At 36.9% G+C, this 26,443-nt stretch overlaps 2 long non-coding RNA genes across 4 annotated transcripts in view; both read right to left on the reverse strand.

Annotated features, from left to right (window-relative positions):
• Positions 1–7,450, reverse strand: part of LOC109263774 (uncharacterized) — an 80,057-nt gene extending 72,607 nt beyond the window's left edge. Inside the window, exons 1-3 of the long non-coding RNA XR_008420453.1 lie at positions 7,295–7,450; positions 6,867–7,132; positions 3,590–3,782 (exon numbers count right to left, since the gene is read on the reverse strand). This is a non-coding gene — a long non-coding RNA (uncharacterized LOC109263774). The remainder of the gene's footprint in view (positions 1–3,589; positions 3,783–6,866; positions 7,133–7,294) is intronic.
• Positions 7,451–9,247: 1,797 nt separating this feature from the next.
• Positions 9,248–26,443, reverse strand: part of LOC109263772 (uncharacterized) — a 220,655-nt gene continuing 203,459 nt past the window's right edge. For all 3 annotated transcript variants that reach the window (XR_008420451.1, XR_002078385.2, XR_008420450.1), the window contains 3 exons: positions 24,904–25,079; positions 15,677–15,829; positions 9,248–9,321 (listed from right to left, as the gene is read on the reverse strand). This is a non-coding gene — a long non-coding RNA (uncharacterized LOC109263772). The remainder of the gene's footprint in view (positions 9,322–15,676; positions 15,830–24,903; positions 25,080–26,443) is intronic.

A 26,443-nucleotide genomic window follows, 5' to 3' on the forward strand; every position in this document is an offset into this window, starting at 1 on the left:
CCTTTTTAACTTGCATCTGTTACATTCTTTAACTACATTTTCAATAGTTTCCCATTTTTAAGCTTTTACCTGTCTTTTCATGGAGTAAAACTATAGATGGTTACAATATTTTATCATTGAGATGATGATATATCTAACCAGCTTATCATCAGGAATATCAAGTTTAGTTTGTAACTTTCAGGAAGCAGAATTTGATACTGTAAAATATTTTTCTTTGGCATAAGAATTATTTTAGTCTGAGTTTTTTTAAGTTCATTTTTTTTTTATTTTTGGGAGAGAGAGAGAGAGAGTGGCTCTGCCAGTGCAGAGCCTGATGCAGGGCTCACATTCAGGAATCATGAGATCATGACCTGAGCCAGAGTTGCATGCTTAACCAACTGAGCCACCCAGCGCACCTAGGCGAAGTATTTTTAAGAAACAACATATATAGGAATTGCTCTGCAAACTGAGTAGAAGTCTCCTTTTTGTAAGAGACAAATTTATAAGGGAAATCTCCATTTGTAAAAGTACCTTTCTCTCAGCACTAGGAAGAGAAGGATGGCTCTCAAAGCTTTTATCAATAGAGAAGGTCACAACCAAAATCTGCATAACAATCACACCTTTGTTTTCTGCACTTTTCCTGATAGCCTCCCTTAAGTGGCTCACTCTCCCTCTCACCCCCCACCCCCAACATCTTTTGTCCTTAGCTGGAGATGATAGTTAAGGCCATCTCAGGAAGTGACTCAGTTTTCCTGGGTATTTCCCATGTCTACAGGAGGCATACAGTTAATAAACTTAGTTGTTTTTCTCCTGTTAATCTTTTATTACAGTGGGTGTCTCAGCCAAGAACCTAGAAGGGTAGAGGGAAAAATTATTTTTTCCTTCCCTACACTTTATTTTTGACTCAAATAAATGTAATATGTTTCAAAATAAGTATATTCTTCCTAGGCAAATTTTGTTTCTACTATGATGGCAATGATGAAGTTAGAAATAAAATTGAATTTTACAGTTTAGCATAAAGTTTCTGCTTGCTCTTTGGATACAGACATATATTAGCTAAATTTCCTAACTTTAAAAAGTACGAAATAAAAGCCATCTTTAAGAAACACAAATACAGTAAGCCTTAAAATACAGACTAAATAGGACACAAATAGGGTTATGATAATGAAATTGCCTTCAAATTATAAACAAAAGACTGATTATGAAATTAACCTCTCTTTAAGAGGTCCAAAACAAATTTGTACTTTAAAAAAAAGTAACTGCACCAAAGGAAAAAGCTGGGAAAAACAAAACTTTCCAACGGGATTTAAGAACGAATCTAACCAGAGGACACTATTAATACAATATTTGATGTGCTAAAATACTTTTAATTATTTCTGAATTCAAACCTGCTTTCGCTTACTTGAAATTGTTGCATAACTCAAAAGTGCCATTATAATTCAACCCAAATGGTAGGGTACTTCAATGAGCTGGTGGAATTGATTCTGGACATTAAAGAGATGCCGGCGAAGTTATAAATTGCTATTCTAATCGGGAGTGAAGAGGTTAATTCAAGATTCCACTAAAAAACAGACTGGCAGAAATGTTTCCAGGGCGTACTTTTTTTTCTTCATCCTCTCTCTCTCTCTCTTTCTCTCTCTCTCTCTTTTTTTTTTTTTTTCTCAGTAGGGGTTTGGAGAAGAGGTTTGGAAGGGAAGGAGAGGGCTGGTTCCAGGCCCCCAGCATTCCCCAGAGCACCGTTAGGGAAGGGGGAGGGCTTCCTGCCCAGGCAGCCATCTGTAACATTCTGCAAACAGCAGGAACCCGGACTGCTCCAGTCAGTAAGCCCGGGTGAGGATTCTGTCTGCATTCAAAAAGGAGTTTCCCCTCTTGTTTCTTGCAATTTCTCTGCCTGGAGTCTTTTCTTTTATCTGTTGCAGGTGAGCAATGGAGCTGGGTTCTCAGGAGTTGCTTGATTAAATAAGATAGTATCTCAACGATGTCAGAGCAATACTGTTGGGGACACCGGCTTGACCAGTACCAAAATACCCAGCCTGCCTCCTGGAATGTGCTGGCAGCAAGCTGGGAATGTCATCATTTCAGCTAATGTCACACTGTGGAACACTTTCTGGGATCAGTGGACGTGTGTCTGATGTTCCCTAACGTTACTGCTTTCTAGGCTTGAGTCAATTAGAGTCGGCTTTTTTGGAAAGTGGTGTCATTTAAAACTTATTTTATGAAAGTTATTTTTGTGCCTATAATTTGGGGCTCACACGTCTGTTATTTCCTCCAGTCCTTGGCGTGCATAATATACCGCCTATGGAAAGTAGTAAAGAGTGACAATGGAAAAAATAACAAGGGCTTTTTACTTTTAACATCTGGAGAAAACACATTTAAGGAAATGTTAACAAATAGGTACAGGGATTGATAAAGTTAAAAATATATCTATATATATCCTTCCTTATAGAGGTAAAAACAACCTAGACAGAATTTTTAAAATCACTTTTTATACAATAAAAACTGAACAATGAGAATGATCTTATTTAAGAAGACTCAGTTCACATCTTTTTGTAGAGTCGGTCAAATGACTAATATCAAATCCCCAAAGCACATAGGTACAAAAAATTTTCTCAGCAAAGAAGAAAGGCGTAGGGATTCCAATTTTCACATTTTCTTACTTTCCACTTTTTGGTAAAGCTTTACTATTATATTTAACTTCCTGGCAGCAGACTAAAGAAACAAGCAAATTATACTGTAGAAATGAAACCTAAAAATCAGAAAGAAAACTTCAAGAAACATTCCAGGGCAGAGATAAATACTAAGACAAATAATGCAGTCGTAGTTTTATTGAGGAAAAAATGTACAAATGTGAAAGTACTCTGTTCTTACACACCAAAATTACTTAAAGACAAAATACGGTTCAAGGGAAAATAAATTATAATGAATATATACTACTGTATTAACAAAAGAACAGTGGCTACATTTCAGCACGGTTTTCTACTTCAATATTTTCACATTTTTATATCTTAAAGTAAGCATTGGTAAATATTCCCATCTGGTCTAAGTTTTTAGTTTTGACCCTGAATCATAATTTTATATCAGTATAGGCTAATTTATAAAGGCACTGCATCAAAATTTGAAAACACAATGCATCAAATATAATAGTTTCTTTTTTCCCAGAATTACCCAGTGTCCAGATGAGAAAAAAATTTCAAAATCTGTATTTGGGGCAAAAAATGTATCAACAGAATAACAAAACTGCAAGATGGGGTTTGTAGAAAATTTTAAAGCTTTCGAAAATAAGTGGATTGCTTCCAGGTGCGTGGGGCTAGTGGTTATAGGGTTAGAGTACCCTTGATGGGGAGCAGGGGAGGCACTTCCTCAGGTTGCATTAATTCCCTTCCTGTGTCCAATCATCTTGCTGTCAATGTCCAGGATGGAGCTCTGAGTTTTAACAAGGCAAAACTTAATTTCTATTTAATATTGCAAAGCAAAGGGCCAATACTATCACCGGGATCATGAGACTGCCATATAATACCAGAAAAACAGACTATTAGTTTAAAATTTCACAACGAGAAATAATTATTGTAAAGAGGATACTGCTTTGATCCACACGATTAGTGCTACTTACCTGTACTCAAGCCACTTAGGAATCCACTCAGTTAATGAATTTGTAGTGAGAACTTGCCGTGCAAGATCAAAACAGTCCAACTCCTTGCGACCAGTACATTTTCTTCATGAAGGCAGATTTCCCTTCTTCAAATAAATGAATACACAAAATAATGCTACAGTCCAGATAGGAGGTCCTGGGATCCATTTTGTCTCTTTAAGGAAAACTAAATGCTGGATGAGGTGCAATTCTGAAGTACAAGTCTCAGCAAATGATTTTATCTCCCTCATGCCTATATTTTTCCAGACAGTTTTTGTTTTATATAACTTCTAAGCACTGACAGCAGAGATCACTTACATTTACTGATTTTTTTTTTCAAGGACCACTCAAGAGAAATGGTTATTGTGACAGATCTCTAAACTCATGGAAGCCTTGATGTTTCTGGGCTAGAGTAAGATATTCGTGAACTCTTAGCTATGTATGTGCCAATAAAAGACTGAAAGTCATTATGGGGATGTCTACACCCGGTTAACCACTTTACGATGCCCATGGGGTTAATCAACAAAACCCCTAAGTAAGAATAATTACTTCTCCCTTTCAGATGAGGAAATTCACTTTAAATAACATTTTCTAGTCACTCCTCTGGTAAAGGCAGCAAAAGTTTTTGAATTAGATCTCTCTGACATCTTAGTAGGATGACATAGACCTCCTCTACTTTGACCTATACTTAGCTAAAGGGAGACAATGCCCCATCAACTAGAGATAGGTTACTAGAGGACAGAAAAAGTAAGGTTTGATTTATACATTCCCAGAAACCAGTACTGTAAAAGCAACTGAGAGCCTTTCTTAGTATTTGCTGAATGAATGAATGAATCAATGAATGAATGAATAGGGTGAACTCAGTAGGGTTGAATTGCCAGTGTGGAAAGCTGTAGACTGAATATAAGATAAAGCGATTTGTATTTTAGTAAGCTGTTTCCTTCAAATATATAATAATCCTTTAAGGATAGGAATAGTGCTAAAATTATTCCCACAGTTTTGGAATTTCCTTTTTATCTAGCTGTTTTTCTTAGAATTATCAAATGGAAGGAAAAATAGTTTCATATCCACACAATTTAAAAATATAGTCATAGCTCAACATCACAAATAATTAAGAAAATGCAAATCAAAACTACAGTGAGATACCACCTCACGTGCATTAGGATGGTTACTTTAAAAAAAAAAGAAAGAGGACAATAACAAGTGTTGGCAAGTGTGTGGAGAAACTGGAGCCCTTATACGCTATTGTAGGGAATATAAAATGGCATAGCAGCTATGGAAAACATATGATGGTTTGTCAAAAAGTTAAAAATAAAGTTACCGTATGAGGCAGCAATCCTAAGTCTGGGTATATACTTAAGAATTGAAAGCAGGGCCTTGAGAAGATATGTACACATATCTTCATTCATTCATTCACACATGTTCATTGCCACATTATTCATAATAGATCAAACATGTTAGCAACCCTAGTGTCTACTGATAGATAAATGGGTAAGCAAAAGGTGGGTAGATACATACAATGGAGTATTATTCAGCCTTAAACAGGAAGGAAATTCCGACACATGCAACAACAGACATGAACCTTAAGGGCATTCTGCTAAATGAAATAAGCCAGTCACCAAAAGACGAACACTGTCTGATTCCACTTACATGAAACACACGCAGGATAATCAAAGTCCTAATGACAGAAAGTGGAATGGTAGTTGCCAGGGGCTAGAGTAAGGAGGAATGCGGAGCTATTATTTAATGGTATAGAGTTTCAGTTTTGCAAGATGGAAAGAGTTTCGAAGATGGTTGGCGATGATGACTGTGTTGTACTGCTGAACTTATACATACAGTTGATTAAGATAGTAAATTTTATGCTATGTGGATATTACCAAAATAAAAATTCTGGAAAAACCTATAATCAGAGAAAAACATTGGTCCAAATACACAAGTCAGTTTGGACTTTATTGAGCATTAGCCCTTCCCCATTATTTGGTTTATTACTTTAATGTAGCTGAGTCTCATTATTTAATTGTATTTTTATTAAGAGGGAGGAGGTGAACATCTGTGGAACCTGGTTAATTATTTAAGCAAATCTGGCATCTTTCACACTAAAATAATCTCTTTTGTTCCCTGGGACTCCTAAGAAGCCAATGCTTAGATATTCAGAGGAAAATATCGCTGAGGCATGTTAAGAAAACTAAGCTATAAGAAAATTCAGGTCTTTAAAGAAATACCACTGTAGTATCAATTATTTATTAGCACTAAGATTTAAATTATTGACTAAGGCCTGGGCATAAAGAGACAACAGCAGTTAATGAGCTTTGTCTCTGGTCTCACATTATATGGATTCTAGAAACTGATTTTGGAATACTAGCCTCTAAGCAATGAAGTTTCTAGGGGCCATATGATAGCTTATTTAGCCAGGAGATGATTAAAATATCTATTTTTTAAAATTCAATTAGTAAATATTATTGATCATAGACTATCCTATCGCCGAGTAAGTAGGAAGCATACAAGTATGACAAACAATACATATTTTTATAAAGTAAAACACTTCCTAAATCTAAAGTTATTGCATACGCATGTACGTGATTTTTCTTTTAAAACTGACTGCCAAAATGTTAAATGTTGTATTCTTCTATTAGAGTTTAGCAGTGGCAGTGGTCAAAATCACACATTTATGGCTCAAAAGATCTTTCATGATTTTTGTTTTAAAACATTTCGTGAGGTCAAGTAAATTTTTCTTACTTCAAATTGTATCTATTCTAATTATATAAGCTTCCATATTTAAGATTTTAATTAAAGGGGCCAGTAAGGAGGTAGAGATACACAGAAGGGACTCTCAATATTAACTGAGGCCATTACGCATGCTCTTAGCCATGGAATACATTTTTACATGCTATTAAGGCAGTTATTCAAAAGAAGGCTGTGTGGTACATTGCCTTGATTGTTCAGGTGAGTCCTGGTGGCAAGGTCAGCAGCCTTCCTTAGGTGTAACAAGGACATTTGACTTTCAAAGAGAAAAATGAGCTGATAGAACCTGAACAGCTATAATTTCACACACAAATCAGGTAGCCTCCAGAAACTCCTAGAAACAACCAGGTAGTTTTTTTTGAAGGATGAGGTAAGTTTTTGTCAACATTCATGTGAAGGTGAAACCTTCCAAATGTGAGTTTCAGCCAGAGTGAGCCCTTTTTTCCTCTCCCCTCCATCCCCAAACTAGCCAGGCTGGGGACATTCACCGAAGACAACTTCCATCTGTACATTTTACCTGGTATTTATCTTCTACCACTTTGGATTCTTACATTGCTGTATGCTTAGATTTCGTTTCTCTGGAACCATAAACGTGTTAATGGTATGAGGAAGAACTTTTTTCTTCAGAGAAGTTCAACAGGTAAAGCAGCAGAAGGCACTTTTGATACCAAGGAAGCATAGGCAGAGGAGGCGGGGAACCTCACCAGCAGGGTTCACCAACTGCGAGATTCACAGAACTGGCTGCTGATGGTGTATGTCTGGTAAAGGGTACCAGCACAGAGTCTGTGGAGAAAAAATGTTGGACGAGTTATTAATGAAAGCAGTCATTAAAAGCTTTCAAGAACAGATAAGCAATTTTTATTTCCTAACTGCCAGTTCTGGAAAGAGCTTTGCAGAAAAACAAATCATGTATTGATGGGGAACATAGAGAAGAAAGGGACATACCTGGAATATGGTGATTTCCTTTCTTGGTGGTCCATATTACTTTTGTCATCCCACAGTGGGCTTATCCTGGCTAGGTAGCATCATCGTGGATCAGTAGTACAAAGGTGGATGGGAGCGAATGACCACTTTCTCCTACAATGCACATGTTACAAAGTTTTTACTAAGTCAGAAGTAGAGATGTTAAAATTGGAAGACTAATCAGAAATGTGATACATGTCACCAAAAAATGGCACCCATATTTCATCTTTGGTTTGATTTACACTTAACATTTGCAATGTTTCGATTATTTCAAAACAAGTTAAGCTGTACATGTATTCCACAATTTGTGTAGCTAATTTCATGCATAAGCCACACAGGTGTATGTTGTCACACGGAGGTGTCACGGAGGTGAGGATAGGGGCAGCTACCCTGGCTGTTGGTGGTGGTAAAATTATAATAACAATTATGTTATAGTGTGGAGAAAGGAACACTGTGAGCTACTATGACAAGGTAATTTTCACATTTGCTACTGACAGCCAAGGCGATTATGCAATTTGTGAAAAATAAAAACAGTAACAGAGTAACTGTTTTTGGTTTTGACTTAACAGTGACCTCTCTGTGCCCTTTTCCACTGTTTCTTTCTGCAGTCACATTGTTTTCCCATCTGATCCTCACAGCCATACTATATGAACCCTATGTTACAGATGAGGAAACTGAGGAAGTTTCACCAAGAAGGAAATAAAGCTGGAACAGGGGCTTTAAGACCAGAGTCTGTACACCTCTCACCAAGCATGCTCTCAATAAACACATTCGTCCACAGAGACTAAGGGTTACTTCCTGAATGTCCTTGTTTTCCTGAAAGACCTTTCAGCAAGAACTGCTCTAAAAAATAAATTGGGGCAGAGTAATTTAATGCGCTTGTGTTGCTGTCTACTCATTGTGTCTGTTTTAAACAAGAACACATTGTGAATCCATTTCTCAGCAACAATGCTGAGTATCACTATCTAATTTAGGCTTCATTCAGGAAATAAATAGCAAGTTCTAATATGGGCTTGTGAGGTGCAAATACATGTGTATACATACCAGCATGAATGTACATGAGTCCCTTTGCTCTGCTCAGTCACAACAATTACTATGAAAGCTTCAGTAACTTCATTTTGGCAAAGAGAATGATAGGTCTGGGAACCAAATGTTAGCCTTAAGTGTGTTTTTCTGTTAGATCATTAGGTTTCCTTTTTCTGTACTTAACAGATGTGTAGAAATTAAATGGGTCTGGAGTCACTAATACCTTATGAATATGAAAAGCATATTCCTTCCTGTGAATAAAACCAACCATTATCCCATTAACTGATCTAAATAAAATATTGTCCTGTGCTCACAAAAAATATTTTCTGATGCTCTTAGTTCCACTCTTTACTCTCTTAGCCCCGGGAAATATAAACTAAAAAGCTGCTCAGGCTGCGAATAGGAGAAAACCCTTACTTTTGCATTCTTTTCTACTTACCTATTAAACTCTCAGCTCGTGTAGTCTTTGAGGAGTGAGTGGTTAGTAGGCTGGCCCTGAATATTGTAAGGAATATCAGAACACGTGCTACATCACACACTAATCACTGGATGGAATAGTAGGAAGGGACTCTGGAGATTACCTGGTTTAATTCCCTCAATCTACAGAGGAGAAAAGCAGGGTCTAGAGAGCAAAGTCCCCTGTACAAGGTCACAAGCATAATCAGGGGCAAACCACGTTTGTTGATATTAATACAGTTCAGCCTTCACTGTTCTCCAAACTGCTGGTGGCTGTGACACGGAAGAAAACACAGCACTGTTGATACACGAACAAACTTCATTTATTCATTTAGTATAGTCAGTCAACGGTTAATATACATTTATTGAGACTTCATTAGGTTAAATGTTGAGCGTTCACAGCTGAACATATCAAACGAGGTCCCAACAGGCAACAACAGCTCCCTGTTTCCATTGGTGCTTAACAAGCAAAGGCCAATGAGAACTCTTCATAGCACATGAGTATTGGATCGAGATAACAGCTCCTGCTACATGGAGTAAGAACATTCAAAGAATTGTACATTAATATTTTCTTTTTTTTAATATTTCGTAATGTTTAGTTTTGAGACAGACGGAGACAGAGCATGAGTGGGGGAGGGGCAGAGAGAGAGGGTGACACAAAATCCAAAGCAGGCTCCAGGCTCTGAGCTGTCAGCACAGAGCCTGACGCGGGGCTTGAACTCACGAACCGCGAGATCATGACCTGAGCCGAAGTCGGATGCTTCACTGACCGAGCCACCCAGATGCCCCATTAATATTTTCAAAATCAGTCACAGTTGCCACTTTCTGTTGTCATGAAAGACGACACTTGAGTAGCAAAAATAGAGCCAGGACCCTGATTCACATACTTCACTGATTCTTGAATGCAGTCTTTCTCAGGTTTCCTACTGTCTAAAACTATTCCTGGTAGGTTGTTTTTGTTTTTAATTCTTTTAAGCTCTGGGTCACAGGTCAATAGACTGGAGGGTTCTTTTAGGTAGATATTCTCAAAGAGCTAAAAGAAGAAGAAGAAGAAGAAGAAGAAGAAGAAGAAGAAGAAGAAGAAGAAGAAGGAGAAAGAGAATGAAAACAAAGTATTAACTGACACGTCTTTAAGAATGCCAGGCTGTGGGCACCTGGGTGGTTCAGTTGGATGATGACTCTTAATTTCAGCTCAAGTCATATCTCACGGTGGTGGGATCGAGCCCCAAGTTGGGTTCCATGTTCACTGTGGAGCTTGGGATTCTCTCTCTCTACCCCTCTTCTGCTCATGTACTGTCTCTTTCTCTCCCTCTCTCAAAATAAATAAATAAACTTTACAAAAAAAGAATGCTAGGCTAGATAAAAGTCAGTGTTACTTTCAGCTAAAAATTCTATCTCAGGAAATACATCATATTTTTATATCACTAAATGGTTTTTTTTAAAGAAATAGAAACATGTATGAATGAATACATGTCTGTAACAGAATTACATAAAAAGGAAAAATCAAAAATAAATTCCTAGAGGTCAGGGACAGTGCCTAGAAAGTCATTGTACATTCAGGTTATAAACGCTCACTAAAATGTAGTAAAGCACTCAGAGACTTTTAACAAATCTCAGAAGTATTCAACAATCCTAGAGATAAAAGCTAATAGAAAATATGATTAATTTCAAATAGAAAACTGCTTCACTCATTCTACAACCATTTCACTAAGCAAAGAAAATGAAGAGGCTCTAATTTCTAATTCTAAATGGCACAGCGTGGTGGTTGACCCTGGGGAAGACAGATCTGGTTTGAAATACTGGTTTTATCAGAGTCATTCCAATAAGATTCAATAACTCTGGCAACTATGAAGATGAAGTAGTGAAAGCTTATGCTTTATATTCTTAAATTCAAACACAGTTGAAAAGGCAAAATTTTCATTTAATATTTTAAGCAGAATTTCAGAAATGATACAGATCGCTTCCTATATTTCCTTCATTCCAGTAAGATACATTATTCACCAAATACTACAAATCCTTTTCTGGTTTCCCCACGTTGAGATCTTCCAGAGCTAGTTGTTATTTCTATCTCTTAAGGGCATGGAAAATTAACAAGCAGCAGAGTAGAAACTGAAGTTACAGAAGTGACTGAGAACCAAAAAGGATTTACTTAATCTCTTATTTTATGTGAAAAGAGTCTTGGGCCCTAAAGAGGAAAGTGAGTCTGTTTCCTAACAGATAATTACTGGGAGGATGGTTTCAGTGACCATTCCATTGCCAGAAGAGTCCACAAATTGGCAGTCTGGCCCTTCCATTCCTCTTTTCTGGTATTTCAGCAAGATAAGGTGGTGGGGGATCGATTATCCCCACTGTCTGTCTGTACCCTGGGCTTTCCATCTTTTTCTAGCAGTCAAGGACAGTTCCTTTCCCTGTTTCAATGCCAATTGCCTCCCCAACCCTCATTTTCAGAAATCAGTGGAATCTGCCTTGGGTTAGAAAATTTCCAAAATACTTCCTAGGCAGAATCATGGAAATTAAAGATGTGGAGGACCTCATTGGACCATCTAGTTCATCTATTTCCCATTAAGGAGTTTTCCAGATGGAAGATTTTCATATGTTGGATGCCTCCTCTCATTTCTGCAGGGCCTAAAGTCAGATTTTGAGCATCCAAGCCTAACGTGGAGAGGTGAATAAGGCCTGCATTCAATAATTTCATAGACAGAAAAGTGCCTTATCCCAAAGGTGTTATCATATTACAACAACTTTTGGATGGAAGTAGGTGACACCTCATCAGCACGGTTATGTGAGAGTGTTGTATGGTCCTCCAAGCACCATGGGCTGACATTTCTTTTGCAGAGAGTAGTGTTTGGTTGCTGTGTCCTGAGCACAATAGAACCCATTGGGAACTCAGGTTTTTTTCTCCCCCCACCCCCTCTGAATTTCTTTCTTGTTGCTCTAGTTTTCTACATAGAGAAACTGCTATTTGGGAGATTCTTCCAGAACTCTCCTGGAAGAGAGGAGTGATGTCCAATGGTACATAGGTAAGTCTGCAGGAGGATATCAGTTCAGTAACAGACACCGCTTCCACTAGCAATTCATTTATGACTCTCCTCTTCTTATATTTGTATCAGCACCACACAAAGCTGCCAACAAATGGCTTGAATTTCATTCTTAGTAATTATATTAGAGAGCCACTTTAGGTAGGTGTCACTGTGGTTAGATTATTATGATCACATTGTGGTCTAGAACGACCCTATTTTTATTCTTTTAGAACAATCTTCCTATTTTTTTTTTTAAATCAGGTGTGGCAGAATGCCTGGGTAGTGCACTCGGTTGAGCGTCTGACTCTTGGTTTCAGATCAGGTCATGATCTCACAGTTTGTGAGTTCAAGCCCTGCATTGGGCTCTTCACTCACAGTGCAGAGCCTGTTTGGCATTCTCTCTCTCTCTCTCTCTCTCTCTCTCTCTCTCTCGCCATCTCTGCCCTTCCTGTGTGCTGTCTCTCTCTCAAAATAAATAAATAAACTTTAAATAATAATAATAATAATAATAATAATAATAATTAATAAAATCAGGTGTGGTGGAATCCTGGCTTGCTTTCTTCCCTAGCTGTATAAATTTGCATACATGAGTTAGCCTTCCAATCTACTCATTTGTGATTTTTTATAAGGCAAAATAAATATTAAAATATCTGGCCCAGGTTCAAAACAAAATAAATAATAGTTTCTTCACTGTCCCCCTTATTAATTGTAATTAGTCTAAGAGCTTTGGAAGAATCCCAAAAATAAAAAAAATAAATGTAAAAATATTTTCCTCTTGCCTCAATTTAAGAAAAAGCCCAAATTAATTTTACATTATTTTGGTAATAACAGTTTGTTCCTGCTTGCAGAGATTCTTGTCTTTTTTTTTTTTAAGAAAATCTTGCATCCAGTGTAGAGTTAAAAACAATTAAAAGAACTTTAGATATTAAGCCTATTAAATCCTATAGTACTCCATGAGGCCCTTGCCTTGACACATTAAAATATGTTTTAAAATGTTTAATAACATTGGAATGGTCAGACATGCCTTACTCATGGGTTGAAATGGTTAAGTCTCGTGGTTGCCAGTAGCAGGAAACAATTTGAACTAATAAGCACAAAGGGCACTTTATAGGAATGATTTGGGAAGCATCTTTTCTTTAAATACTCTTCCCTCTAATACTTCAAGTTTATCCTTTTTTTCCCACAAATTGTAATTTAAATGTCACTTTCTCAGTGAGGCCTTCTATGATCTCCCTTAGGACACTTACAATCCCCTATTCCCAATTCCCTCTCTGAACTATATATATATATATATATATATATATATATATATATATATATATATACATATATATGTATTTGTATTTATATTTATATTTATATTTATATTTGATTTTCTACTTACTCTTACAATATGTAAGGTTCATTAGGGCAAGGATTCTAGACCATTTTATTCATTGATTTTTGCCTTAGCAACTAACATAGAATCTGGCATACAGTTGGAACTCAGTAACTGTTCAGTGAATAAATGAATGAATCTGAATCTCATGGAATCTGAGGAAGAAAAAAAAACTTGGCTTCAGAAAGAGCCAAGGTCAGGTTCCTTAGGATTATTTAGAGTTTTTCCCCTGGAGCTCTTCCAATGACATGGAAGTCCATTTTTATGGGTAGAATTTGTTTTCTGAAGTCTCAAAGTTCATTCTTTGTCAACATACTCAAAAGTATTTGTTTGAAAGAGGGTGTAACTGACTTGCCTGCCATTAGCACCAAATGGCACCTCAAACATTTCTGCTTAGATGTGGGAACAGTGGCCAACACTCAAACACTTACCAAGTGATACAAAGGTGTGAAGCAGACTGGGTATGATTCACTGGGGCGTAGTCTACCCTAGTAGTGTATAGTAGGGAATAGTGTGCTGAAGCAATGAACAAATTCCACTTGTAAAGGGTGATTGAACCCCCTATTCAGTCTCGCTGATGTTCTATTGGGCCAATGCCCACTTTTCTTAAAGCTTCTGATTTTCAAAAGAAGCTATAAATAGGTATCTTTCTATACAATTTTCCAATTTCAAAATTGTGAAAATTACTTAAAATATTGCATTAAAATACACTGTGAAGGTAGTGCAAAACATCTGTAGAGGACGGAGGTGGCCAACAGGCCAGATGTTTGTAACTTCTGGACTAGAGAATCTTACCATTCTAGTTATCTAAATTTTATGATCTAAGCCATCTTCACTTTATTTGTAATGCTTACAAAATTACTAACAAAACTTGGTGCTTTCCAAACTAGATTTGTAGAAAACATAGTTTTAAAGTTTTTCCTTCTCAAGAATCCCCTTTATTCCCTTGATTATTTTAGTAATGCCCATTAGGACCTTTTCTATCTCCATCTCCCTTGAGTGCTAAGTAGAACAGGGGAGAGAATATTGAATTTGCACATAGGAAATCTAGTTTCTATCTCTGGATTTGTCTACCTCTTACTGGCTATGCAAACTTGAATGGAGTGATCTCAACTACTTAGATCTCTTCCACCCTTAAAATGAGAATGACAGCACCTGATTCTTTTCACCTGATGTGAGGTCATGCACATGAAAGAATCTGTAAACTATAAAGTGCTGAAAATGTAAGACTTACCTGAGTATAGTAACACCATCACTTTATATGACAGTTAAATCCCACCGAATGCTTTGTTTCTAATAAAATGCTTTATTGCCAATAAATTTTTTTTACTTCCAATAAAATTTAGAACACATAATTGTATGTTGCTGCTGACACTGCAGCAATATTCTGAAATGTTCTCCAGACTCTGATTTTTCCTTAGGTTGTAATTTATAATTTACATTATAGTACCTTATACATTTATTTTCCCTGCCACCTAACTCATCTTAGTCTTTTTCTGTCTTCAAATCAACTTTCTGCATATCTTCTTTTTGTTCTCAAGTACCTCCTTTCAGTCACCTCCAACTGCATTTATGAAGTCATATTTGATCATTCAATTATTCTTCATTTTAAATCACCTTCTTTGTTAATCTCTACTTTTAAAAATCACATCTAGACATCATGAGCTGCTCAAATAACATGTTTCTCATGAAGCTCCCAATTCTTCCAACTAAAAACTATCTCTTACTCTTCTAGATACCTATATAACCTTATTAATTTAAAGCTCAATACATTCCACTTTGATTACTATTTATATCCATGTATCAAAGTAGATACCATGACTCAGTATTGTTCAGTTTTGCAGCCTCTGCAACTCTGTTGGACTTTGTATATAATAGGTACTCAAAATAAATTCGATGAATGGATTTTTCCTTAATTCTATTATCTTTATTTTCCTGCATCAAAGTCAAGTATTATTATTCTGTTATTTTTACTGTTTTCATGATATTCTTGTATGTTATACCTGTCAGCTCAGTATTTCACTAGACAGAGACCCTGGCAATTATGAAAAAGAAAACTTCAAGGATTTTCTCTGTATTTTTTTTCTAGGTAATATATTTAACATGGTGGTTGAGATTGTGTTCCAGCATCAGGTCTCTAGGGAATCTTGACACTAACACTTTTCTAAGTAGAGAAATGATCATTTATTCCTACACATTGCTTCCTGTCATTAAACCATTTCCGTACTTAAGACAAAACATTTTCCATAATAACAAGGAAACCATTTTTTTAAATTATTTGACCACCTATAGGATGCAGCACTTTTAAAGTCTTTCTGAAAGGAGAAATAAAATTACATTCTATTTTGTCAATATCACCTTGGAGAAATCTAAGAGATTCATTTATTCAACAAATCTTTATGGGAAAGCTACTAAGAGCTAGGCACTATAAGAAACTATAAGGGTCGGAGAAGAAGAGCCCATTTGGCGCTCAAGAACCTTTACCTTTGTAATTGGCTCAGTGCTCAAATGAGAGTACAGAGGGACGCATCTCTAACTCTGTCTTGAAGGAGGGCCATGAAGGTTTAATTGAGATGGACACTTAAGAAGAGTCTCCAAAGAAAATTTACTTGGTGTTCAAAAGGCAGGAAGTACATTCTGGAAAAAAAAAAATGAAGGAATAGCAAGTGAGAAGGCATGGAGGCACGCACCAGCTTCCCCAGGGTGGTGAACTACGTGCAGGCTGTGTGGCATTTCTGGAAAGGAGCCATGGAGCAAGATACGAACAGAAGAGGCCCGAGTGCAGAGGCCTTCAAACTATTTTATATGATAGTCTAAGCAATTGAACATTTGCAAGCAGACAAAAGGACTAATATGACATATCCTAAAGACATTACTCTGATGACAGAATAAACAATACCCTATGGAAGGTAAGGTGTGCAGGTTATTTGAAAAATCTAGTTCGATGCTCTAAGCTGTTAAAGCAGCAACAATAAGGAAAGGACAGGACGGGATATACTGCTTTGGGAGTTTAATCAATAGGAATATAGACTTGTGGTTGAGTTAATTAGTAGAACATTATTTTCCCCTTATAGAAGCCATGTTTCATATCTCTCCCAAAGTTACATTTTTCTAGGAATCTGAGATTCTATCATTCTTTCCAGGTGCTGCCATCCTGACAAGAATGGGGATACGAATCACTACTCTGAAGTTCGCAGGTTTGCTTCCAGTTTCCTCCCAATGGACACTATGTCCTGGAAACCATTAGTCTTTGCTACCACAAGTCAGCTTAGCATGACAGTTTGCACATCGTAGTCAAAAGTTTCACCAGGGTCCCTGAGGACTTATTTATATCTAGTCTTTCAATTAAATATAGAACATAATCTTTACTTACTTGGTACTTTGTTTTTAGATATTAACCTGCTGTAGTTTGTCTGTCCTTTGCTTTCCGTTAAAATTTTATCTTCTCCTCAACAATCTCTGCTCTTCCCTAACTTCTAATTTAGCTCACCCATGAGCTATTGTTGAGTTACTCTTTTTTATGTGATGCACATTTTTCCTTAGGTTTCTAATAAGGTTGTTACAGGTGACTCCAGGCTCCCTGTGTTCTAATTCCTCTCTAAATGATTCCTATTTCTGTTACTGGCTGACACCAATAAGGGGGGACAAAGAAATATGAGACAGAATGGAATTCTGATACATTACATATTACATACTGTGAAATTAAAACTGTTGGATCTACCCTTAATTCATTAATTTTGTTTTATGTCCCTCGAATTCTAGAATTATAATTCAAGTGCATACTAATTGTTCTAGTCATTCCATATATTCATCCTAGTATTGTTTTTAAGCACAGAAAAAAAATTGGAAACATAAATGTACTAAGATGGCATTTATAGTGATTCCATTATAGTGTATTTAGATAAAGTACTAAGCAGCTGTTGAAAATTATTACTTTAGTCTGCATATTTTGACATGAAAACCTATTCATTATACATAATAGGGAAAAAACAATGCACAATTAGATGTGGAGTATGACATCACTTTGTGATAGCTTTCTCTTTATATGAGTTTGAGTGACAGAATTTCAGATGACTTTAATTTTCCACTATTTTTTATTTTCTGGCAAAGGGAGCACATTGAACATTCAGAACACTTATCTTTTTATTTGGTAATAGCTCTCCTGGTTTTGAATTTTGCTAAAATTTTCAGAATCAGCTATTAGTAAGGTGAATGATCAACGCTATATTTAAAAAAAAAATATTTTCATATGATGTTGAAAAACCAAACAAAATAAGCCAAAAACCTTCAATCATTTTCTCTGAGTTAGCAGCCATTGTCTGACTAGAGAGAAACACTGGTCCTCACCTGTACTGAAGTCCAGTCGGGGTTCATTGTGCAAATGGTTACACCAACATGACTAAATCAACTGACAACTCCAGATTTACTATTTCTGGGTTTGCAGTTAAACCTTATGTCTTTTTCTCTTAAAAACTGAGAACAAACTGAGGATTGATGGGGGTGGGAGGGAGGGAAGCGTGGGTGATGGGTATTGCGGAGGGCACCTTTTGGGATGAGCACTGGGTGTTGTATGGAAAACAGTTTGACAATAAATTTCATATTTAAAAAAACATAAGTCTTTTTTTTTAAATCATAAACTGGGTTGTTATTGTTTTCTGTCACTACATTCTTTGTTAAAAGAATCCCAGCTCCCCACTTTCTAGTCCAGCGTACAAGAGCATCATTTAATATTATTACTCCATACTTAGAAAAGGAAAGGACAGTGACTGGGCAAGATGACATTCAGATCTGTTCTTATTCTCTTGGTGGTACACATCCTGACATTTTGCACTTGATAACTAGTGCTGATATATTATGTGCATTTTTCTTTCCTTTTATTTGATTCTCCTTTACTGTGGCAAGTCTTGTAGGAAGGGGAGATGACTTCTTCCAGTATCCAGTGGATTTTTTCTTCCACAATCTGGAAAATTTCATCATGAAACCTGAAACTCAATATTATGCCACCAACACATTTTGCATGTTAATTCGCCAAGAAGATAAATCACATTTTCTCATGTTTCCAGAATCCCCAGGATTATAGGGCATCCCACACTTGCTCCCTGGATGCTCTACACTGGAGCCCCATCTGGTTTTCTTTTCGAAACATGTTCCCCTGAGATTTTCTTTAATTTGAATTGTATTAAATTCATCAAACTTCTTAATGAGCCTTGGGCATTGTTCGACTTGTGTGGCGGTCTCTCCTGGATAGTAGCAGAGGGGAATCTTAACTGCCTCCAGTACATGTACTTCTGGGCGTTCCCATCAGGTCTAAACACTGTTTCACATTATGTGAATGTCATAAATAACTTGGTTGAAAGGGTCAGTGTTTTCTTATCTTGAAAAGAGTCAAAGGGCAGTTTGCATTTATCTAGGAAATGCACCTCACAGATGCTAGTCTTAAAAGCTCCTCAGGGGACGGGTGGGGAAATACTATTATCCTTACATAATTCTAAAAATCTGAGGGGGAGTGAACAAACTGCACAAATTCTTCCCTTTCCTTTTCATCAAGGCCACAGCAAAAGAAAAAAAAAAAAACATCACTGGTAATTTTGATTTTCTTACACTTTGGTGTCTTCTCAGAAGTATAGATTTTTCTTGTCACATCTTAGCTTATTTCCTTTAGGATATCTTTTATTTGTACACAAGGTGGGTTGTCAGAGATTTCCTTCGCTAGTACCCTGGAAACAGTCTAAAGTGTACCTCCCCAAATCAGACGAGCAAAGCCAAGGTTTTTTCTTTTGTTTTGTTTTCCTGTGATGAACTGGGATCTAACCTAAGAAATTTAACTCAAATCAGGTTTAAAAAAAAAAAATAGAGTTTGGTAACTGTATTTTAAAGGCCCCCTACACAGTCTCCAGCTGTCTGGATCTGTTCCTGGATGGAAATCGTAGATGAGGTCTGTGATAGCTCCCTATTGAATTTTCAGGCCACCACCCAGTTTTAGTTCATGCTATCTGCTCTTCGCCAAATTCCACTTCCTTTAGACTATAACCCACATTCATTTATTTATGTTTGAAGTCTGGGAAAATCAGCTTCTAAATACAAAAAATTTGAATTTTACCAATTTACCTTAAGGAACTCTCAAATGCCTGCAAAATTCTTCTTAAAACAAATATTTTGAGATCAATTCTACTTTATTGTTGGCTTCTGTACCTGAATACAGGTTGTTTTTTCTTTAATCAACTTTGTTGAGGCATATTCTATATACAACAGAATGCACTTAAATTAAGTGTACAGTGTGATCGATTTTTACAAGTATACATATCCATGTAGCGATCCGTTCAATCAAGATACAGAATAATAGTTCACTCCCCCCAACCCCGAGTGCATATCCTGCACCATTTCTGATGTGGGACGGAGGCTGGCAGGTATGGGGGACTGAAAACCAGTCTGTATAGCTGGCTTAGTTGAAAAAGCAGATAAGAATGACATGAAAAAAGGTTAGACAAGCAGGTGAGATCTGATCTTGCATGAAATAAACTTTGACTTTATGTCCAATGTAAGGAAGCCGTTGGGATGCTCTATGGAGAAGAAGAGTATGATCTGATTTACACCACATTTTCCGTCCATCTCCATCTGTCTGATCCTACACTTTCCACTGGCCTACAACCCCTATTTCAGGCTTTCTGGTCTCATCCACAATAATTTTTAGGGTATTCTTTTTAACATTTTTTTTATTAAGAAATCTTTACACCCAACGTGGGCTCAAACTCACTACCTCAAGATCAAGAGTCACATGTTCTACTAACTGAGCCAGCCCAACACCCCTGTTTGGCATCTTTTTCACCTCTTGAACTTTCCTACTACAGTGTGTCTTCCATTACTTATGCTATTGCTTTTATTCTACTTTCTAGCGTGCAAAAGGAATGAAAGATGGAAGAAGAACTTTTAAAACATATTGTCACACTGGCCATAACACTAAATTGTGTAATCATTCTGATTGGCAATTTACTGCTATGTAAGTAGTTATATGAAGAGCAGGATACAGTAGGAAAAAACCCATTTCTTAAATGCATACTTTCTGGCATTACTCCAGATACTGCAGGAAACACTGTGCACCATACAATTTAATTTAATAACTACCAGGCTTAGTAGATGCTACTTGCATTAGCAAATGAAGAAATAGTTTCAGAGAATTAAATCAATGTGCCCAAAGTCACCTAAGTGGCAAGAATGTCCAGGTCTTTATGGAAGCAGAAGCCATTCTATTCTCCTAACTATTGATCTCCTTAAAGTTAGGATTTACTTTCTAGGAGAAATAATATTAGCACTTAGACCATGTGAACAGAAAGGGGGAAGGGATGCAATATTTATATTAAGTTCCTAATAAGTGCTGTTCAATAAGCTAGGTACTTAAAACATTACCTCCTATAATTATTCCAATAATCTCAAAGGAAACAAATTGTTTTCCACATTTTATTGAAAATAAGGCCTAGAGAGGCACTGGGTGGCTCAGGTGGTTAAACCTCGGACTTCAGCTCAGGTCATGATCTCATGGTTCGTGGGCTTGAGCCCCGAGTTGGGCTCTGTGCTGACAGCTCAGAGCCTAGAGCCCGTTTCGAATTCTGTGTCTCCCTCTCTTTCTGCCCCCCCCCACTCGTGCTCTTTCTGTCTCAAAAATAAATTTAAAAAATTTTTTAAAAAGTTTAAAAAAAAGGAAATAAGGCCTAGAGAAGTTAAGGAGACTGCACAAAGTCACACAGCTCATTGAGATAGAGCTGGAATTTGATTCAGCTATGTCTGTTTCTGATATCCACGCTTGTTTGCACCTAACTGTGCCACTTTTATAAAGGAAAAGTTGTCATAAACTCTAGACTGAAAAGGTGCATAATAAATTTATGCTGCAGAAGCTTTTATCCAGAGATGACATAGAAAAATCTTGCACCACCAGGGAGGAGACCAGTAATCTCCCTCTGCTTTCTCAGTGTCTTTGAAAGAGAACATGGTTGTCAAGTACCCTAGAATTAATGACATCTTTTGATGGAATGATGGAAGCCTAAGAAGGTCTGTGCTTCAGGACCCCTACCACAGAACAGGAAATGGAACTTTTTCCAAGAGAAATAAAATTGCCTTCTCTGGGGGGAAAACCAAAAATAAGGGGCAGGGGAGAAGCATTTAAACGGGCGATCGGTAGGAAGACGTAAGATGATAAAAGAACTGGAAGTCACAAAAGTCACTGGCCTCCTAGTTTTAATAAAAGGGATAGTCTCCAGCCACACTTTATGCAATGAATCTTGGACACACGTTTCTAAATTTTATCTTTAACAATGCAGGTGTTTCCATCCAGAGCCAACCCCTCTCTTTACCCAGGATAAAAGGATTCCTTTGGACTATTTATATGATTTACCAATCAGAATGTGCATTTATTCCGTTACTGATTTTTTTGTAAGTTTATTTATTTTGAGAGAGAAAGAGGGAGAAAGAGCATGCATGTGAGGGGGGAACAGAGAGAGACTCACAAGCAGGCTCCGCACTATCAGCGCAGAGACCGAAGCAGGGCTTGGTCCCATGACCCTGGGATCATGACCTGAGCCAAAACCAAGAGTCAGATGCTCAACTGACTGAGCCTCCCAGGTGCCCCTATTTTGTTACTGTCTGTAGCCAGAGTGTTTGTTGCTCCCCACTGTCCCAGACAGGGTGTACTACAGTTTGGAATGTGTGACTTTTCTCTGATTATACCCAGGATTAATTTTGAAACCAACAAAACAAGGAACTCACTAAAAATTTATTTTTTCAATTAGATTACTACTCATCAAAAATTCTAATAATTTTGACTAAAATATAAATGTTCCAAATTGGCTTAACACTTGCAAACATGTCTTAAAACATTAAAGGGAGTTAATATTTAACATGTTGACCCTTATAATACTAACATATAATTTATTTTGTTTTAATCAGATTAGGATCTACAAAAAAAAAAAAAACACTAGATCATATAAAGGTAGTATAACAATTACAAATGCATTTGTAATGTCTATATCTAAAATATCTCCTCACTGTGAATATATTATTGGATGGCACAGAACCATACTAGCTGGTAAAGTGATTTTTAGCTCAAAATAGAATATCTGAGTTGTTACTAAAGATTTTCAGATTGAAAAAACAGCAGTAGCTCTGGCATAAAATTATTCATCTTGGTGGAGAATAAGAATAAGAATCTCTTTGCCTATGTAGAAACAGCTTTGTGGCATGGTCTGACAGTCATGGCAAGGTTTTCTTTCTTTTTCCTTTTTTCTCAGTACATTTAAAACTAACATTCACCTGGCGTTCCCTAGATAGTTTTTGATTTCAGTAGTCATGCAAAACAGTCACTTCTCAAAATTGGTGTGAATAAAAGACCTTAAACCATATGCCCCAGATATTTCTTCCTCTGGAATCGATTGGAAGACTATATAAAAGGCCCCAGAGAAATTCAGCAAAACATCAGGACCCTTTGTCCTTTGTAACTGACTATAAAATACATTGAAATAGTGTAGATGTCATCTCTAGTGGTTTCGGGGTCGGGGGGAGGGAGAAAAAGAGGGTGAGGAGAGCATGCAGCAGAGTCCTTTGACTTTGTGGATTATGATAAAATGGCCATGACTTGTGTACAGGCTTCTATTTAGAATCCTTTGGAAATACTGCCAAGAATACAGGGAGAAGATAAGGAGATTCTCTCATACTATATCTATGTATCAATATACCTACCTATCTACCTATCTTCATAATATCAGATTTATCTGAAGTTTACCTGCAATACACCAAATATCCTTTTCAGAATAAAGAATGCATTAGGATATTAAGAAAAGCTTTTTGACAAACATAGATCAGCACCTCAGAGCCGTGATATGTGCTTGGCCTGAATTAACCATTGTTTCTTGGGTCTTTCTTATATATATTTCTAGAGGACTCAAATAAATAATAATAATATGAAGTAGCTGAGAAATTTAAAAATAGACTAGTGTGGTCTAATGGTAAATGTTTCTATGCCTATCTATCTACCTATCATCTGTCTATCCATCTAACTATTCTAACCAAAGGCCTTTGTGTTGCTACCACCCAAGACATATTTTGACCTTTATTTATTACCATACCTTGTTGCTGCTGTTGCAGTCATTACAACCATTCTTTCCCTTTCTCCCATTACACTCTACTTAGGACATTCGTCAGAACTCTGAATATAGATTTGACAGTGGAGATGTGTCACGGACCAATCTCCAAAAGGAAAAAAACAAACAAACAAAACTCGTTCTAATTGAAATAAATCATATTTAAGAAATTACTTTGCAAAATTGGTCATCCTACTTGTTGTTTGATCACTTCAGCATTCTTCAGTGAAGTGCATATAAAAAAAGGATAGACACTTTTCTTTTTCTTTGAATATGTCAACTCTGAAAGTGTAAACATAAGACTCATATCTGTAATGAAAGCAATATTAGAGTTCTCAAAATCGCAAATCCCCGAGGAGGTAATGCCTCAAATGTAAACACTGCTAGTTGCCTTTATTCACTTGATTCCTCTTGATGTGTTAAAAAACAAAAATGATAACAAGAGCCTTTATGAAAAGCATTGTTACGGTGACCTCACCTCTCCAGAGCATGAGCAGGAATTGGTATGAGGCCAGGATAACAAAAGATGGTATTTCTTTTTAAACTTACTTCTGTAAATGTACCTTCCAATTTCCCATTTTTTATGTTTCTCCTTTTTGGAAATAATTAATCTTTTGAGAAAATAAAAATTGAAAAGCATTTGCTCACTGAATTGGAGACTTTCTTTAGAAGAATTCCTTTCAGAAAGCATAGATCAAATCTAAGCTCATATTTTGAATATGGAAATTCTCTTGGTGATGAAAGTTATACTTAGTAAATGTGGAATGTGTGCTTCATACTTTAAGTGTTCTTAAAAATAATAGCCATGCCAGTGAACTTCAAGATGATGAAGTTTAATGGGTCCTGGAGTCTGAACAGATCTCACTGGTGGGATCCAAATATAAATTTGCAACCAGCAGCGTGTGTAGAATCAGCACAAATCAGTAGAGAATCGTGGTTCTGGTGGGAAAAACATGTGTGCCCGTCAGAGGAGTCCCTGGCTGGTGCAAATGATTGAGGAATTGAGAACTTTGGCTCCACTAAGTACAACTGGGTGCTAGACAGAATTCCACTAGGAAATTTTTGCTGAGATTAGAATAGTTTGAAAAGGATGCCAAGAAAAGCATCATTGGTGCTGCTAAGACAGATGAAGCCACGGAAAGTGAAATCATCCGACATTATACGGGATTCTGAAAGATGAGGAACTAATAAAAAGTGTTGTCTTTAGTCTTTGGACCTGCTTTTTTGTTTGTTTTCATTTTCCTTTTCCTCCTCCCTGTCATGGTCAGTGGTTGACCTACAATTAGGTTCAAGTTATTTGGAATCTCTGGCACTAATGTCATCTGGCCTGGGAATTCCAATTAATTATTTTTGTGAAATAGCTACTATCTTAAAGCAAATCATTTATACTGGCAGAAGGTCAAAGCTAGTACCAGAGTTTGAGTGCCTAAAAACAAGTGGGAACATATCCCTTCTCGTCTTGACAACGAAAGCAATTAGGTACTACCACAGGGGAGTGTGGGATTCCTGGCATTATTGGCTTTTGCTTTGCTAACAGGAAGGGAAATGAATGATGTGGAAAGGCATAGAAAACTTAGCTCTTACCTGGATGGATCATGTCAAGTTTTGGTTTTCCCATTTCCCTGAATTTCATTTATTATTCTGGACAGTGCTCTAATTTTACAAAATGGTCATGAAAATACTGCTGACAGGTGAGTTTACATCCGTGGGCCATCATTGTCATCAGGAGACTGGGTCCACAGTGAATGAGCAGCAAGAATCTGGGAAGAGGCAATGGACGCAGATAAAATGTTAAAAAGAAAAGACCTTCTGTTAAAGGGCCATTTTAAATGTCACAAGGCACCCCGTGCCCTAACTTTTTCCAATCAATATAGTTACAAGGTAGTTCGGCCCCTAAAACAAAGAATGAGAATATGAAAGTAAACTATGAAAATTAACATATTTATCATATTATTTCAAGTATTCAAATATCTTTATACTAACAAGAAGGATATTAGTATATTAGGAACTTATAATTAAAGGCTGAATTGTTACCATATACTGAGTGGGTTATCTTATTTTCAATAGAGTCAAGGAAAGGAATAAAACCAGTCAACTGAAAACAATTATTTACTGAGTAATACTTTATTGATAGAAATTTAGGAGTTAAACAAGTCCTATGGTTTATAATCTAATAACAAAGAAAGGTTATCTATCTATGCCTTTACCATTCTCTGTGGAAAGCTGTAGACTTTTAGAAACACTGGACATGTCCTTGCAGCTGTGTGCCTTGCTGTACAGGGAGGAGACAGCAGCGTTTACACATTGTCTACTTTAGGTCAGGTGTTTTACACAAACTATCTCACACAATCTAGATTAAATGTCACTGAGGAAAGCCTTATGGCAATCTTTTTTAGTGGATAAAAACATGAACCTCAAAGGGAAAAAAATAACTCCACCAATGGCATATTGTTAATAAGAAGTGAAGTTTGGATTTTAAACTAAATAATTCTGAAGCACAAATCCATATTTGATTTACTTCACCAACAAGCTAGAAGTAGAAAACAAATAAACATATTTTTTTAAGTTTATTTATTTATTTTGGGGGGGTGGGAGGGAGAAGAGAGAGAGGGAGAGAGAGAGAGAGAGAGAGAGAGAGAGAGAGAGAGAGAGAGAGAGAATGGTGGGGGAGAGGCAGACAGAGAGAAAGGGAGAGAGAGAATCCCAAGCAGGCTCTGTGCTGCCAGTGCAGAGCCAAGGTGGGGCTCAATCTCACCTCAGCAAAGATCAAGAGTTGGACACTTAACCAACTGAGCCACCCAGGCACCTCAAATCAGATTTTTAAAAACCTGTACTTTGGGGCACTTGGGTGTCTCAGTCGGTTAAACATCCAACTCTGGTTTTTGCTCAAGTCGTGATCTCAAGTTTTCGAAGGTTTTGTGATTTCGAGCCCTGCAACAGGCTCCATGCTGACACGTACGGAGCCTGCTTGGGATTCTGTGTCTCCTTCTTTCTTGCGCCTCCCCTACTCACGCTCTCTCTCTCTCAAAATAAATAAATAAGCTTTTAAAAAATAAAGATAAAATAAAAATCTGTACTTTTAGCCTTAGCACCACAGGAATAAAAAAAAAAGTCTGCTTCATTT

This window comes from Panthera pardus, unplaced genomic scaffold, assembly GCF_024362965.1.
Source record: "Panthera pardus isolate Hobbes unplaced genomic scaffold, ASM2436296v1 HiC_scaffold_8, whole genome shotgun sequence".
Taxonomy (NCBI): Eukaryota; Metazoa; Chordata; class Mammalia; order Carnivora; family Felidae; genus Panthera; species Panthera pardus.